The sequence below is a fragment of the Grampus griseus genome, assembly GCF_964374135.1.
Source record: "Grampus griseus genome assembly, chromosome: 11".
Taxonomy (NCBI): Eukaryota; Metazoa; Chordata; class Mammalia; order Artiodactyla; family Delphinidae; genus Grampus; species Grampus griseus.
In genome coordinates, this window is record NC_139005.1 from 61,190,837 (window position 1) to 61,210,130 (window position 19,294).

Here is a 19,294-nt window from a genome sequence, read left to right on the forward strand (position 1 = left end):
AAACAACATTCCCTTCCAATCTACCTTCATCAATTTTTCTACTCATTTTCCCCTGAATAAACCCTGAACAATTAATTTCCTGTTTAGCCTTGCCTCTTGCCATCCTCCCTTCTTAGAATGCTCTCCTTGCTCATTCTCAATCTTATGATCCCTATTACCTATGCTATTCAGAGTTTGTGTTCTCTTAAGAAAGCTTCTCTAACTACCCCAGTGTATAACAACCGCCCAATTGTCACAACTTGTATAACTATGCCTTGCTTATGTTCCTCATTTAACACTTAGTAAATGCTATTATTGCCTTATCTATCCATCCCTCTATCTAGTCTTCTCAAAAATAAACATAATTCAGACAGACCACATGGTATATCTCTTAGCATCCCCTTCACTGGGCATAGTACTCTGCACAAAGACTGCATTCAAAAAAAGCTTACTAATAATATTCTAAAAACTAGTGCATGCAATCAGATTTTTTACAACACTGCTACCTCATACTGACATACTGCTTTATATTTTCAAAGAACTTTCTGGTTTCACTAGATCATATTGTCCCTCTCAAGTAGGAAGGATGAGTATTCTTGCTTATATATTTTTTATTGAAGTAGAATATCTGCCTCAATATCTTAGGTAGCAAAAATGATATTCAGAGAAAGTGTAAAGCCAAAATTACCCAACAGTGTCGGGCTTTTTTTAATGTGTTTTATTGCTTCTCCTGCCTCTTAACTTTCTTTTTGGAGAGAAGGCTGAATATTAATAATTATATTAACAATAACAATAGTGGCTTTTATTTATTGGATATTTATAATGTGCACAGATGGTAATAGGCATTTTATAGACATATTATCTCAAATAAAACTCAACAACTATGGGAGGTAGATATTACTATTATCTTTATTTAATAGATGAGGAAAACTGGAAACCCTCAGAATTTAATTAATTATGCAGGTCATACGACTAAGTGACGGAGCTCAGATTTTAACACACAGCCAAATGTCTACGGAGCCCATGTTCTTATCCACCTCTCCTAGATCTAAACAGTAACTAGCTTAGGCCATGCAGTTCAAAGGTGATATTTTATAAATAGATAACTCAAAGGTGGACCTTAAGATTAGTTTCAAATACAGAATATTTCAGTAGTTCAATTTTTGGTATTATTGTCTCTAAAATGAGCTACAATATTTCATGGAAGAAGCTTAATGAACAACAAGAAGAAAACTGCTCTCGCTGCTTTGTTTTTTTTCAACATCTTTATTGGTGTATAATTGCTTTACAATGGTGTGTTAGTTTCTGCTTTATAACAAAGTGAATCAGTTATACATATACATATATCCCCATATCCCCTCCCTCTTATGTCTCCCTCCCACCCTCCCTATCTCACCCCTCTAGGTGGTCACAAAGCACCGAGCTGATCTCCCTGTGCTATGGTCTCACTGCTTTTTAAATAACTTGCTCTAACCTCTCAATATCAACAGAATTTAGAATAAAAAATGATTAAAACTTTATCAATATAGATATTCTGATACAGAATTTAATACTATCTACTTAGATATTTACTCTAAAAGGTAACAATAAATTTTAAGCAATTCTATTCAGAAAGACAGATACATAGTCAACATCTTAGTAGCAAAGGAAAGTATTCAGAGACAGACAGACAGACCTCAGTTCCATCACTTACACTGTGAACTTTTAGAGAAGACAATTAACCTCCCTGAGCCTATTTCCCTATCTTTAAAAGTGAGGATAAACAAACATCTACCTTTAATGGCTGTTGTGAGCACAGTCTGAAAAAGTATACACTTAGAAAACAGCAGTTGTTATTACTGGTATTTTTACTACCACCAAAAGATTTTAAATATTTTAGCTAAAAAAAACTTAAGAAAGTCCATTAGCATTAAATAAGAAAATATTTATGGTAAAGTAAATATCATGTTCCAAGACAAGGCTTAATCTGAACTTTTTTTTCTGAAGATATAGTGAAAACAAAATAACCTACCATCTGTTTTCCATTTAAAATCGCCGTTACAATAACCTTCTTCATAAACCAATTTACGTCCATGTCCATTTTATTCTCTATTAACAAGTTATCATTTTAAAGTTTAACTTTTCTTTGACCATTAAAGAAACAAGTTTGAACCAGAAATTCAAAAAAGGTTGGGACCAAGTTAACACAAGTAAACAAAACTGCATTTTGCTATCAATCATTAGACTGATCCTACATTTGAGCCTGAACAAAGGACATTCACTAAATTAAAATGCACAAACACCTCAATTTAGTAGTGACTCTCAACTTCATAGTAGTATGAAAGACAGAAAAGTTGGCCTCTGCATTATTCCAATAATGTAAATTTGTCACATAATCTACCATCTAACAAATCATAGAGCTATCACCTGGCTACATTTTACCCACTGGCACCTTTACTTTAGGTAATACAAACATCCCTAACAATCTATAAATCAATATTTAATGGAATCTTTAAAAAAGGAGAATTGAAAATGAAATGATCCTAGAGCAAAATGTTTTCGTACAGTGACAAATCATCATTTAATCCACATCCTACTGGTGAATTTTTATTTTTTTTTAAACTTATTGGATAAGGTACACTACCAGTACCCCTACTCATTTGTTTTAATTTCAGAATACAATTCAATCACAACACAAGGCAGCAATATTTATTAAATCTTTATACTTTTATATAAAGAATATATGTGGCAACTGCTCTTAATTCTGAATTATTTTAACTGTTTCATTCTATCTACAGCTGCACATGATGTGAGATTTACAGGCATTTAATTTCCTTAACTGTTAACAACCTCTTGATTTCAGTAAGGCAAAAAGTTTCTTGAGGAAAACAAACATAAACTATTACATCAGTATGTCTTACACTATATGGCTGAGAAAGCAAGGGAAAAGAGGTAGGAGATAAGGCAGAAATAGCAGAAAACTGGGTTATGCCTTAACAAGCTTTAAACTATCTGTAATTTTCATATCAACAGAGGAATTAAAGTACTATTTTAAAATACTTTTTTTAAAGTTTGTTTTAAATACATTTTAAAAATAAAATGATGGCTTACATCATACACTTTCCAGCTGTAGATGATAGTACCTTATTATGCTGTATTTGAACCACTCACCAAAGTTCGGTCAGGTTCTCCATCTGCCAAACCAGCCTCCATAGTGAAAGAAGATAGGTTTACACTTCTCTTTCCATTAATATTTAGTCATCCTGTAAATCCTAGAAGAAGAAAATCATATGTATTAGTTCTGGTATAAAACTGTGATAAGTGGGAAATAAAGCATTAAGTATATAAGGAGAGAGAAATCATTTTAGGCTGAGGTTATTGGGAAATTCAATAATGGAAAAAAAAACAAACAGATTTTGCCATGCACCTTGAAGAATGGTAGAAGTTCAGCAAAAATGAAAGAAAATATTCCAAGTGAAGAGGACTAGCAAGAGCAAGGTTAAAGATATGAGACTGTTCAAAATGTGAAAAGATGATTGAACCTACTTATAACTAAGGAAATAAAATTAGATTTTTTTTTCATTATTACATTGGTAAAAACTAAAAAGTGTGCTACCATCCAATGTTGCTGAGAACATAGGAAAATAGATGTTCTCATGCACTTCTGTGATAAGAATATAAATCAGAACAATTGGGGAGAGGACAATTTAAAATATACATGCTTTAATCCAGCAATTGCAAGGCTAGGAATTATTCCACAAATATATTATACAAATGCACAAAGACATAAATAAACATATCCAACGAAGTAATAGGTGAGGAAAACTGGAACCAGCCTTAATGTCAATCATTAGGAGCTTGCTTAAATTATACTACATACATACAATTGAAGAGCATGCTGCAATTTTTAAAAATCACTTAGTATCTGTATATACTAAACTAGAAAGAAGACCACAACACATTAGGTGGAAAAAACAAAATGACAGAACATAATATATAAAGTACTCTTTTTGTTTCTGAATTTTTCATTTTTACAATGAACATGTATTACTTTTATACTTTTTTTTATTTTGAAAAGTCTTAGAAGTAGGTCTTCATCACTTTTCTTTTGAGCTTTTTAACTAACAAAGCCTCCAAGATGAACTCCTATAGTAATTATATATATTCAGAAGTCTCTAATAATCACTCTAATAATTCTTCCTTAAAACAGCGAACAAAATTAAAACCAAGAAATAGGTACACTTCTAGTCATTTCCTGGAGTTCCAAATCATTTTCTTGCCTTTGCAAGTGTAAAAGACTGCACTGAAATATCAATACAGGATGACCCATCCTGCGGATACGAGTCAGCCTCTTTCCCCAGCCAATCCTGTCACTGTCCAATGGGCTCATGAACAAAGTAGCCACCATGGTAGGGATGCAGGTTATGCATGGGTTTAGCAACATGGACCTCCACTCACCAAGACCAACCTGGCTACTGCCACTGCTGAGTGCCAAATCTACCAGCAGCAGAGACCAACACTGAGTCCCCAGTATGACACTATTACCTGAGGTGATCAGCCAGCTACCCGGTGACAGGTTGATTACACTGGACTGCTTCTATCATGGAAGAGGTAGTACTTTATGCTTACTGAAATAGATACTTAGTCTGATACAGATTTGCCTTCGCTGCACAAAATGCTTCTGCCAAAACTACTATCCATGGACTTACAGAATGCCTTCTCTACCCCTCCTATTGTTCTACAAAGCACTGCTGCTGATCAAGGAACTCATTTCACAGCAAAAAAAAACAAACAAAAAACTGTGGCAATGGGCTAGTGAATTCACTAGTCTTACCATATCATGCTGAAACAGCTGGCTTGATAGAACAGTGGAATGGCCTTTTGAGGACTCAGTGAGAGGACCAGCCAGATGGCAATACCTTGGGCAAGGATCTCCAAAAGGCTGTATATGCTCCGAATGTCCGATATATGGTTCTGTTTCTTGCATAGCCAAGATTCACAGGTTAGGACTCAGAGGAAGGAAATGGAAGTGGCACCACTGACTACTTATTGACCCACAAGCAAAAATTTTTGTTTATTTATTTTTATTGAAGTATAGTTGATTTACAATGTTGTGTTAGTTTCTGGTGTACAGCAAAGTGATTCAGTTATACATATACATATACATATTCTTTTCCCTTATGGTTTATTACAGGATTTTGAATATAGTTCCCTGTGCTATACAGTAGGACCTTGTTGCTTATCTATGTTATATATAGTAGTTTGTATCTGCTAACTCCAAACTCCTAATTTATCCCTCTCCCACCCCCTTTTCCCTTTGGTAACTGTAAGTTTGTTTTCTATATCTGTGAGTCTGTTTCTGTTTCATAAATAAGTTCATTTGTGTCATATTTTAGATTCCACATATAGGTGGTATCATAAGGTATTTGTCTTTCTTTTTCTGACTTACTTCACTTAATATGATAATTTCTAGGTCCATCCATGTTGCTGCAAATGGCATTATTTCATTTTTTTTATGGCTAAGTAGTGTTCCATTGTGTATATATACCACATCTTCTTTACCCATGCATCTGTCAATGGACATTTAGATTGCTTCCATGTCTTGGCTGTTGTAAATTGTAATTAGAGTTTTCTCTGGATATGTGCCCAGGAATGGGATTGCTGGATCATATAGCAACTCTATTTTTAGTTTTTTAAGGAACCTCCATACTGTTTTCTATAGTGGCTGCACCAATTTACATTCCCATCAACTGTGCAGGAGGGTTCCCTTTTCTCCACACACTCTCCAGCATTTGTTATTTGTAGACTTTTAAATAACGGCCATTCTGACCAGTGTGAAATGGTACCTCATTGTATTTTTGATTTGCATTTCTCATACTTAGCGATGTTGAGCATCTTCTCATGTGCCTATTGGCCATCTGTATGCCTTCTTTGGAGAAATGTCTATTTAGGTCTTCTGTCCATTTTTTGATTTGGTTGGTTTTTTGTTATTGAGTTGTCATGAGCTGTTTGTATATTTTGGAAAGTAAGCCCTTGTTGGTCACATTGTTTACAAATATTTTCTCCCATTCCATATATTGTCTTTTCATTTTGGTTATGATTTCATTTGCTGTGCAAAAGCTTACAAGTTTGATTAGGTCCCAGTTGTTTATTTTTGCTTTTATTTCTATTGTCTTGGGAGAGTGACCTAAGAAAACATTGATACAATTTATGTCAGAGAATGTTTTGCCTATGTTCTCTTCTCGGAGTTTTATGGTGTCACATCTTACATTGAAGTCTTTAAGCTATTTTGAGTTTATTTTTGTGTATGGTGTGAGAATGTGTTCTAACCTCATTGATTTACATGCAGCTATCCAGCTTTCCCAACACCACTACTAGCAAAAATTTTTGTTTCCTGTCCCCACGACCTTATGCTTTGTTGGTCTAGAGGTCTTAGTTCCAAAGGGAGGAATGCTTCCATCAGGAGACACAACAGTGATTCCACTGAACTGGAAGTTAAGCCTGCCACCCGCCCACTTTAAGCTCCCCATGCCTTAGAATCAGTAGGCAAAGAAGGAACTTACTGTGCTGGCTTAGGTAATTGACTCTAATTACCAAGGGGAAATTGGACTACTATTCCACAATGGTGGTAAGAAAGAAAATGTCTGGTTATCGGAGATCCCTAAGAGCATTGCTTAGGACTACCATGCCTTATGATTATATTCAATGGAAAACTATAATAGCCCAACCAAGGCAGGACTACTACTGACTCAAACCCTTCAGAAACAAAAGTTTGGGTCACTCCACCAGGTAAAGAAAGAACTATGGCTATCTGAGGTGCTTGCTGAGGGCAAAGGGAATACAAAATGGGTAGTGGAAGAAGGCATTTATAAATACCAGCTACCACTACATGACCAGTTACCGAAATGAGAATTATAATTAGTTATGAGTATTTTTTCCTAAATTCGTTATGAATATGTTTCTGCGTGTAGGCATCAAATAACTGTTTTCTTCCCTCTCATCTCCTTGTCATATAACATAAGACTTTACATTATAGTATTTATAATTTATTTATAAATTTATAAATTTATAATATTATAAAATTATAATAAAATTATAATTATATATAATTATATATAATTGTATAATATAATATATATATAAAATATATATTATATATATTATATTATATAATATATATTATATATAATATATATAATATAATATATATTATATATATTATATTATATAATATATATTATATATAATATATATAATATAATATATATAATTATATAATTAAAATAAATTATAATTATAAAATTATAAAAATATTATAAAATTTATAATATTTATAATTTATTATAGTATTTAAGTACTGTTAAATATTTAAGTTATAGGATATCAAGGAGAGTGAACATCACCCAAGGACTTTGCAGCCTGCCCTGCAATTTCAGACTTGCCAGCCCCCACAATCACGGAAGCCAACTCCTTAAAATAAAGCCACTCTTTCTCCCCCTCTCTCTTTCTGTATACATGTATATCCTATTGGTTCTGTTTCTCTGGAGAACCCTGACGAATACAATATGTATGTGTGCATTCATACCTTGTCCATATAAATATAGATATATGTATCTCATCGTTCATTCTCACCGCCTTCTGTGCTCTCCTTTGTATCCTCTGTATCATAAAAGCTAAAAGTATGAGAACTCCACTTTGCAAATATCTTTGCCCCTGGAATTTATGTGATTTACATTCAGCAAATGCAATGCATTTGCACAATATTTGGAAGGCAGAAGAGAGACAGGAACAAGGCCATTTTTCTTCTGAATGCAGTAGACACCTGGACTTTAACAGACATGAGGTTTTACAGTAATCACCAAATGCTCCCCTGCCAGTTTGCTATGTTGTTACTACCAGGCAGCCACAATCAGCAGCAGCAGTGACTAATCTGAAAGCTTAGAACAGCCTTTCAGGCTCCATACCTCCAGCTTTTCCAAAAACTTTTAAGAATCTAATTCCCCTTACTAATTTCCCTTTTGCTCTAAGTACCTATAGTGATTTGTTGTCCTCAATGAAGCTGGCCTGACAAATTTTTTAAAAACTAAATATTTAAAATATATTGTACAGGCTTCCCTGGTGGCGCAGTGGTTGAGAGTCCACCTGCCGATGCAGGGGACACGGGTTCATGCCCCGGTCCGGGAGGATCCCACATGCCGTGGAGCAGCTGGGCCCATGAGCCATGGCCGCTGAGCCTGCGCGTCTGGAGCCTGTGCTCCGCAACGGGAGAGGCCACAACAGTGAGAGGCCCGCATACCGCAAAAAAAAAAAAATATATATATATATATATATATATATGTATATATATATAGAGAGAGAGAGAGAGAGAGAGTACATTAGACAGTAATCAGGGCTGAGAAGAAAAAATTAGGAAGTGAGCAATTATATATGTCACAGTAGTAGGGAGAATTTTAGATAGGAATGACTGAGTCAAGATCTCAGTAACATAAGGGGGTGAGTTGCTCAAGTATCTAGAGGACCCTCCCAGGCAGAATAGGAAACAGCAAGCACAAAGACCCTAAGGCAGGAGTATGTGGCATGTTTAAAGAACAGCAAGGAGACTAATATGGCAAGTGGAATAAGGAAGAGAGCAGTCAGCAATGAGAACAGGAAGATAACTATGTTCCAAATCATAGAGAGCCTAATAGGACAGAAGGACTTTAACTTACACTCTGAATGAGATGGGAAGCTATCTTCAGAAAGGAGAGCAAAGAAATAACAGAATCTAACTTATGCAGTACCACTCTGGCTGCTGGCTGAGAATAGATTACAAATTGGAAGACCATTGCTATAATCCAGGCAAGAGACCATGGTGGCTTGTGCCAGAACAGTAGCAAGAGGTGTGGTGAATAGTATCAAATTCTTTAAATACTTTGAATATAGAGTCAAAAGGATTTGTTGATGAACCAGATGTAGGGTGTGAATTTAAAGAGAAGTGGAGGTAGGACTTAGGAGGTCTGTGCCCTGAGCAACTGGAAGAATGAAACTGCCACTAACAGATTTGGAGTACATTATGGAAAGACTTGAAGAGGAAAGAGATGAATATCAGGAGCTCCTTTTGGATATATTCACTTTGAGATGCAGTTAGACATCTGAATAGAGATACCAAGTAGACAGCTGGACCTACGGATGTGAGGTTGAGGAGGAGCAGTCAGGCTAGAAATGTAAACTGAGAGTCAGCATATAGATGCAATTTAAAACCATAAGACTAGATGAGATCTCCTTGGGAATCAGTGTAGACAGAAAAGAGGACTGAGTTCAGAGCCCTGGGGTATTCAATATCAAAGAATCAATATTTATAGAATAAATGAATAAATCCCAATTTTTGCTTTTAAATTTTCAGGTCAACTCAACATAATTACCTTATGTAAAGACAAAATTACTCTATATAAAAAGCAATCTTGAGAAAGAAGAACAAAGCTGAAGGTATCATGCTCCCTGACTTCAGACTATACTGCAAAGCTACAGTAGTCAAAACAGGATGGTACTGGCACAAAAACAGACACATAGATCAATGGAACAGAACAGGGAGCCCATAAATAAACCCACTCAACTATGGTCAATTAATCAACAAAGGATGCAAGAATATACAATGGGGAAAAGACAATCTCTTCAGTAAGTGGTGCTGGGAACATGACAGCTACACATAAAAGAATAAAATCAGAACATTTCCTCACACCATATACAAAAATAATTAAAATCAAAATATATTAAAGACCCAAATGTTAGACCAGAAAACATAAAACTCCTAGAAGAAAACACAGGCAGAACACTCTTTGACATAAATCGCAGCAATATTTTTTGGACCTGTCTTCTAAGGCAAAGGAAACAAAAGCAAAAATAAACAAATGGGACCTAATTAAACTTAAAAGAGCTTTGCACAGCAAAGGAAACCACTGACAAAATGAAAAGACAACCTACTGAATGGGAGAAAATATTTGCAAATGGGGTTAATCAGTAAGGGGTTAATAAGCTTGTACAACTCAATGTCACAAAAAGTAAAATAATACCACCCAATTAAAAACTGAGCAGAAGACCCAAATAGACATTTTTCCAAAGAAGACATACAGATGGCCAACTGGCACATGAAAATATGCTCAACATTGCAAATCATCAGAGAAATGCAAATCAAAACCACAAGATATCACCTCACAATCTGTCAGAATGGCTATTATCAAAAAGATCACAAGTAACAAATGCTGGTGAGAATGTGGAGAAAAGGGAATTCTTTTACACTACATGTAAAAGAATTCCAACTAATGGTGGGAATGTAAATTGGTGCAGCCACTAAGTAAAACAGTATGCAGGTTCCTCAAAAAACTAAAAATAGAACTACCATATGATCCAGCAATTCCACTCCTGGGTACACACCCAAAGAAAACAAAAACACTAATTTGAAAAGATACATGCACCCTATGTTCACGGCAGTATTATTTACAATAGCCAAGATATGGAAGCAACCTAAGTATCCATCAACAGATGAACGGATATGGTATATATACATACAATGGAGTACTACTCAGCCACAAAAAAAGAATGAAATTTTGCCCTTTGCAGCAACATGGATGGACCTGGAGGGTATTACGCTCAGTGAAATAAGTAGACAGAGAAAGACAAATACTCTATGTTATCACTTATTGTGGAATCTAAAAAATAAAACAAAAAATGAACACAACAAAACAGAAACAGACTCACAGATATAGAAAACAAACTAGTGGTTACCAGTAGAGAGATGGAAATGGGAGGGGTAAGATAGGGATAGGGAATTAAGAGGTACAAACTACTATGCATAAAATAAGCTACAAGGATATACTGCACAGCACAGGGAATATAGCCAATATATTATAATGACTTTAAATGGAGCATAAACTATAAAAGTTTTGAATCACTCTGTTGTACTCCTGAAACTAATATAATATTGTAAATCAACTACATTTCAATGAAAAAAAAGTTTTAAAAAATATACAATGACAAAAAGGAAATTTCAAGTAGTAAAAAAAGTCCAAACACCCTAAAAAAAAATTCAGCACTGAATATGATAACTGTAGTTTTTCTGTAGTTATCTTCATCAAATTAAGAAACTTCCCGTCTATTATAATTTTCATGAAAAGTTTAATTTATATTTTTAATGACTGGGCACTAGTTTTTGTTAAGTACATTTACGACTCTATTGAAATGAATGCATGTATTTTTTCCTTTGCTATCTTTTTGTGATTATATTGCTTGATTTATTGAATATTAAGCCTTTCTTGCATTTCTGGAATAAATCACACTGGAACATGGAAGAAAAAAGCAAAGAAGACTCACACATATACACACAGTAAAAATCAAATCATAACATGACTGAAAAAAGGGAGCAGTCCTCAAAAAAGGAAAAATAGAACACCAGGGCTTCCCTCGTGGTGCAGTGGTTAAGAATCCACCTGCCAATGCAGGAGACATGGGTACAAGCCCTGGTCCAGGAAGATCCCACATGCCACGGAGCAACTAAGCCTGTGTACCACAACTACTGAAGCCTGCGCTCTACAGCCTGCGAGCCACAACTACTGAGCCCATGTGCCACAACTACTGAAGCCCGCACGGCTAGAGCCTGTGCTCTGCAGCAAAAGAAGCCACCGCAATGAGAAGCCTGTGCACCGCAACGAAGAGTAGCCCACACTCGCTGCAATTAGAGAAGCCGCGCACAGCATCGAAGACCCAACACAGTCATAAATAAATAAATAAAAATTTATTTAAAAAAATAGAACAACCATATAATCTAGCAATTCCACTCCTGGGAAAATATCTGGAAAAAAATAAAAATGCTAATTCAAAAAGATACATGCACCCCAATGTTCATAGCAGCACTATTTACAATAGCCAAGATATTGCACTTGGGAGCAACCCAAGTGCCCAACAACAGATGACTAGATTAAGAATATGTGTGTGGTATGTGTGTGTGTGTGTGTATATATATATATATATATATATATATATATATATATATATACATATACACATATATATACAATGGTGGTGGTGTGTGTATATATATGTGTGTGTGTTTTTACATGCAACGGAATATTACTCAGCCATAAAAAAGGATGAAATTTTGCCCTTTGCAGCAACATGGATGGACCTAGAGAATATCATGCTTATTGAAATGTCAGAAAGAGAAAGACATATACTGTGTGATATCATTTACACGTGGAATCTGAAAAAGAATACGAGTAAATGTTTATCCAAAACAGAAGCAAACTCAGATATAGAAAACAAACTTGTGGTTACCAAAGGGGAAAGAGAAGGGAGAAAGGACAAATTAGGGGTATGGGATGAACAGATACAAACTACTATGTAGATACGCAACAGGATATACTGTATAGCATAGAGAATTACAGCCATTATCTTGTAATAACCTATAATGGAGTACAGTCTGTAAAAATATTGAATCACTATGCTGTACACCTGAACATAATATTATAAATCAAATAGACTTCAAAAAATAGTAATAATAAATTAAAAATTAAAAAGGGAGCAGGAAAAGAAAGATAAGTGCCCTAAATTCCTCACTGTTGAAAAAAGGGAGTTAAGATAAGAGACACTACTAACATATCAAGAAACTAGTTTTTAGTATTTCTTTGAAATCAAACACTAGAACTAAAAACGTGTAACAAAAAATCCTAGAGGGAGAGGGTGATTGACTGGAAGCTTAAGGTATAAGCATACTAATTTCCCCATCTTTCAGAGTTTAAAGCTAGAGATGTTTAAATGATAATAAATCTGGGAATAAAAAAGTATATTTTTTAAAGGTAAAACAGTAATTAAACACAGACCTAATGGTGGTAGGCCCTAGGGAGTAGGCTTGAAGAGAAGAAAGGCAGTCTCCTATTTTAACTCCTTTTAAACAGTGTATGTTGCTTGTATAACCAAAAAGAATGTCTAAGTTTTTTGTAAAAGAGTACAGTGCATCACAATCCTGACAACTCCTTTCTCCAAATTGCCAAGCTAAAGCTAGGCCTGCATCCCAATTTGAACATAATTACTAGCTAAATTCAAAGTTTAAAGAAGACTCTGTTCCCTCTTGTGCTCCTTTGTTATCAGTACTCTAGACATTGTTTAGGGAACTGGTGCCTCACTGTCTAGTTACACTTTAACAAAGTTCCTAGAGAAAGAATTTTTATAAAAATCTTCTCTATTTTGGGCTTGAGTTGTTATTTCAGTCACAGAAAGAACGAAGGAGCATCTACTAAGTAAGGCTAATGGCTTTAACATATGTCATTTAACCATAACAATCTCATGACGCTATATTGAATAATGGCTGTCTCAGTTACAAGTTGTATACAATTAGGCTGTGGCTTACTATCTCACAGGATGCCCCAGAAGTTTTTTGTTTTGTTTTCTTAAATGCTTAAGTTATAAAAACAAATATGCTCTAAAGGTAGAATGCCTATCAATGAATATACCATACTTCTAGAGAATAGCACTACATTCTTATCACTGGAAATTAGGATTAAAGTCACCAATCTTAATCTCATTCATTGTCAACTTGATTAAAAAATTAGATTGCAAATAAGAGTAATTTGATCTAGCTAGTCTGAACTAATCTACAGTATTTACACTAGGTTAAATACTAAAGGAAAGTCTAATATAATGAGAAATTAATTACACAAATGTGACAGGTCCCCAAAAGCAAGCTAGCACCAACATCTTATTCATAAGCAGTTAAAAAAAAAGTGTATATATATATATATATATATATATATATATGCACGTGCGCGCGTGCACACACACACACACATGGACTGCTTTATTAAAGCAGGCTGTCTATCCAAATGGCTTCCATCAAAATTATTGTAAAACAGTGTAGTACATATTTTTTATAAAGTATATTAATATTTTGGCACCTATGAATTAAGATTTCCTCCATTCTAAAATATAACAGCGATGATAATGATGGTAATAAGACTGGGAGGCAAGCAAAAAGCTGGAATGGGCAAGGGGGAAGCGGGATAGGAGTGTGCAGGGCAAATTATCCTACTGTGGCTGTACAACCCCAGGGAGACAGATGAGGAAGACATGTCAGGAAGACAGAGAGAAGAAACAGACTGAATGAGTCAGACCAAGTCTTGGAAGAGGGAAAGGCATTAAATTACCTAAGGATATAAAGATGAAAGGAAGGAAAATATCTGGATGACTCCTCCTATCCGGATTTCTCTGGAGTATGTAGGTATGTAGGTATTCTCAAAGCACTGCCCCTCTTAAAAAACCCTCATTAAAATTACATTATTTCACAAATATACTATGCCTATATGTATGTCTATTTCACAGCGATTATAATCTAGTTTGCATTTATCTGACTGCCTGACAACATATTAAAGCCCAATCAATTACTTAAATTCTGAACTAGAAGGGTGTCCAAATACTTTTTCTATCTCTGATTTGTAAAAGTCATTGAACAGTTCAACCAGATGCACTGTTTTAGATAGATATATGTGTATATAGATGTAATACTGTGATTTGTAAGAAATGTATGTAATTGGTCATTCAGACGACCTAATATATATATTTCAGATATATTTGGTCTTCATCCACGGTTCCTGGCTCACAGCTCCCAAAACCCTTGGAATCTTCTGGACAATAAGAATAATGGGGTAATATTCAATCTCTTGTCCTCAGTTACTTAAAACTCTTCAGGGGAGGTGACTTTTGGATCCCACCCAAGGGTGGGGGCTGGTTGCCAGGAGACCCAACCATGCGATTAGAGGGTTGGAACTCTCAGTCCCACCCCTTGATTTCCAGGGAGGAGAGAAGGGCTTGAGATTGAATCAATATCCATTGGCCAATGATTTAGTCAATCATGACTATGTAATGAAGCTTCCATAAAAACCCAAAAGGGCAGCTTTTTGGTCCCCATTTTTCCCCCCCGAGAGCTTCTACTTCTGGGAACCAGACTTCCCCATGCTACCATGCTGGGCTCCAAGCTCCGCAAGGACAGAAACTCCTTCGTTCAGGACCTTGTGCTATGTATATTTTTATCTGTCTGTTGATTCGTATCCTTTAATATCTATTTATAAAACATCAATAATCTAGTAAGTAAACAGATTTTTCTGAATTCTATGAGCCATTCTGGCAAATTAATCAAACCCAAGAATGGAGTCATGGGAACCTCTGATTTATAGTCAGACAGTCAGAAGTCCAGGTAACAACTCGGACTTACAACTGGCATCTGAAGTGGAGAATGGTCCTGTGGGACTGAGCCCTCTACCTGTGGAATCTGATTCTATCTCCAGGTATACAGTATCAGAAATCAGGAGAATTCTCAGACATCCTGCTGGTGTCAAAAAATTGCTTGTTGTAGTGGGGAAGCCTACACCCACACCCACACACACACAATGGAATCAGGTCTGGGAGCCCTTTTCAACTTTAATCATCCATACAAGTGACAAGGGTTACTTATAAAAAGCACAAAGAAAAATGTACTAAAGATTTTTTCGATCTGTTGCTTTACAAAATACACACTGTTTATGTAGAGTCCAGCCAAAATTAAACTGTAAGCACTTTGCCCAGAGGAAAACCAGTGTTAGTCTAAGTTCAATGAAAACCAGGAAATCACTATTACTAAATTTCTGACAAGGTACAAAACGAATTCCATTTCCCATTATCTCTAGACCAACCACTAATATACATAATTCATAAAATTTATGGTTTATAAATCCTTGATATCTACTGTTGCTTCATCATCAGTTATATTTCTTTTGTAGGGCTCAAAACACATTCATCAAATATTTATTTACGTCTTGTCCCATAGGAGACACCGTTCTAGATTCTGGACATATAAAGAATACATATCCTGTCCTAGCTGAAAGAGAGCAAAATAAACTAGTATACTACTATGTAATAAGCCTATGACAAAGGAATGTGTATGCTGTTACCTTCAGGAGCACATGAGGATATTAAAATCAGATTTCTGGATGTGGTAGAGTGAGAGTACCCCCACCCTCCCAGAAAAAACCCTTGCAAACCCCTTTACATTAAAAGCAAACAAATTAACTACCAGAAATAAAATATATAAATGAACCTAGTATTAATTAAATAATTAATTAATTAATTAATAACCTAGTATTAATTAATGAAGAACCTTTCATAAATATTTACAATCTTTGCAGAGGCTCTGGACGCGCAGGCTCAGCGGCCATGGCTCACGGGCCCAGCTGCTCCGCGGCACGTGGGATCTTCCCAGACCGGGGCACGAACCCATGTCCCTAGCATTAGCAGGCGGACTCTCAACCACTGCGCCACCAGGGAAGCCCAATATTTACAATCTAAAGTGCTTTCTTATACAGCCTATTTTGAACTTAGGTTTATTTTTTTAGGTTCATTTGTTTGCCTTTAGACTTAGTCACAAACAAAACTAGTTTACATTATCTTCCAATTGATATATAATTCTACAAAAGAATAAAGTAAAAAAGAGGGGCATTAGAGGAGATTGGTTCAAGATGGTGAAGTAGAAGGACGTGCTCTCACTCCCTCCTGCGAGAGCACCAGAATCACAACTGCTGAACAATCAACAACAGGAAGACACTGGAACTCACCAAAAAAGATACCCCACATCCAAAGACAAAGGAGAAGCCACAATGAGACGGTAGGAGGGGTGCAATCACAATAAAATCAAATCCCATAACTGCTGGGTGGGTGACTCACAAACTGGAGAACACTTACACCACAGAAGTGCACCCACTAGAGTGAAGGTCCTGAGCCCCACATCAGGCTTCCCAACCTGGGGACCCGGCAACGGGAGGAGGAATTCCTAGAGAATCAGACTTCGAAGGCTAGCAGCAGTTGATTGCAGAACTTTGACAGGACTGGGGGAAACAGAGATTCCACACTTGGAGGGCACACAAAAAGTAGTGTGAGCATCGGGACCCAGGGGAAGGAGCAGTGACCCCACAGGACACTGAACCAGACCTAGTGTTGGAGGGTCTCCTGCAGAGGTGAGGGCAGGCTGTGTCTCACCATGAGGACAAGGACAATGGCAGCAGAAGTTTTGGGAAGTACTCCTTGGCATGAGCCCTCCCAGAGTCTGCCATTAGCCCCACCAAACAGCCTGTAGGCTCCAGTGCTGGGTCGCCTCAGGCCAAACAACCAATAGGGAGAGAACCCAGCCCCACCCATCAGCAGAAAAGCAGATTAAAGTTTTACTGAGCTCTGCCCACCAGAGCAACAGCCAGCTCTACCCACCACCAGTCCCTCCCATCAGGAAACTTGCACAAGCCTCTTAGATAGCCTCATCCACCAGAGGGCAGACAGCAGAAGTAAGAAGAACTACAACCCTGCAGCCTGTGGAAGGAAAACCACATTCACAGAAAGACAGACAAGATGAAAAGGCAGAGGGCTATGTACCAGATGAAGGAACAAGATAAAACCCCAGGAAAACAACTAAATGAAGTGGAGATAGGCAACCTTCCAGAAAAAGAATTCAGAATAATGATAGTGAAGATGATCCAGGACCTCAGAAAAAGAATGGAGGCAAAGATCGAGAAGATGCAAGAAATGTTTAACAAAGACCTAAAAGAATTAAAGAACAAACAAACAGCGATGAACAATACAATAACTGAAATGTAAACTACACTAGAAGGAATCAATAGCAGAATAACTGAGGCAGAAGAACGGATAAGTGACCTGGAAGACAGAATGGTGGAATTCACTGCTGTGGAACAGAATAAAGAAAAAAGAATGAAAAGAAATGAAGACAGCCTAAGAGACCTCTGGGAAAACACTAAATGCAACACATTCGCATTATATGGGTCCCACAAGGAGAAGAGAGAGAGAAAGAACCAGAGAAAATATTTGAAGAGATTATAGTCGAAAACTTCCCTAACATGGGAAAGGAAAGAGCCACCCAAGTCCAGGAAGCACAGCAAGTCCCATACAGGATAAACCCAAGGAGAAACATGCCGAGACACATAGTAATCAAATTGGCAAAAATTAAAGACAAAGAAAAATTACTGAAAGCAGCAAGGGAAAAACGACAAATAACATACAAGGGAACTCCCATAAGGTTAACAGCTGATTTCCCAGCAGAAACTCTACAAGCCAGAAGGGAGTGATATACTTAACTATATCATGATAAAAATGATATACTTAAAGTGATGAAAATGAAGAACCTACAACCAAGATTACTCTACCCGGCAAGGATCTCATTCAGATTCGATGGAGAAATCAAAAGCTTTACAGACAAGCAAAAGCTAAGAGAATTCAGCACCACCAAACCAGCTCTACAACAAATGCTAAAGGAACTTCTCTAAGTGGGAAACACAAGAGAAAAAAAGGACCTACAAAAACAAGCCCAAAACAATTAAGAAAATGGTCATAGGAACATACATATCGATAATTACCTTAAACGTGAATGGATTAAATGCTCCAACCAAAAGACACAGGCTCCCTGAATGGAGGCCCATATATATTCTGTCTACAAGAGACCCACTTCAGAACTAGGGACACATGCAGACTGAAAGTGAGGGGGATGGAAAAAGATATTCCATGCAAATGGAAATCAAAAGGAGTAGCAATACTCATATCAGATAAACTAGACTTTAAAACAAAGACTGTTACAAGAGACAAGGAAGGACACTACCTAATGATCAAGGGATCAATCCAAGAAGAAGATATAACAATTATAAATGCTTATGCACCCAACACAGGAGCACCTCAATACATAAGGCAACTGCTAACAGCTATAAAAGAGGAAACTGACAGTAACACAATAATAGTGGGGGACTTTAACACTTCACTTACACAAATGAACAGATCATCCAAACAGAAAATTAATTTCCAAAACAGGAAACACAAGCTTAAATGACACAATAGAAGAGATAGATTTAATTGATATTTATAGGACATTCCATCCAAACACAGCAGATTACACTTTCCTCTCAGGTGTGCATGGAACATTCTCCAGGATAGATCACATCTTGGGTCACAAATCAAGCCTCAGTAAATTTAAGAAAATTGAAATCATATCAAGCATGTTTTCTGACCATGCTATGAGATTAGAAATCAATTACAGGGACAAAAATGTAAAAATCACAAACACATGGAGGCTAAACAATACATTACTAACTAACCAAGAGATAACTGAAGAAATCAAAGAAGAAATCCAAAAATACCTAGAGACAAATGACAATGAAAACACAATGATCCACAACCTATGGGATACAGCAAAAGCAGTTCTAAGAGGGAAGTTTATAGCAATACAATCCTACCTCAAGAAACAACAAACATCTCAAATAAAAAATCTAACCTTACACCTAAAGGAACT

The 19,294-nt window shown here is 36.3% G+C and overlaps 1 protein-coding gene across 2 annotated transcripts in view; it reads right to left on the reverse strand.

Moving 5' to 3' along the window:
* The window catches only part of OSBPL8 (oxysterol binding protein like 8), a 193,756-nt gene that overhangs the window by 130,397 nt on the left and 44,065 nt on the right, over window positions 1-19,294 (reverse strand). For both annotated transcript variants that reach the window (XM_082666886.1, XM_082666885.1), the window contains exon 2: window positions 3,130-3,230. The gene's annotated coding sequence lies outside the window, so the exon portion shown is untranslated. The remainder of the gene's footprint in view (window positions 1-3,129; window positions 3,231-19,294) is intronic.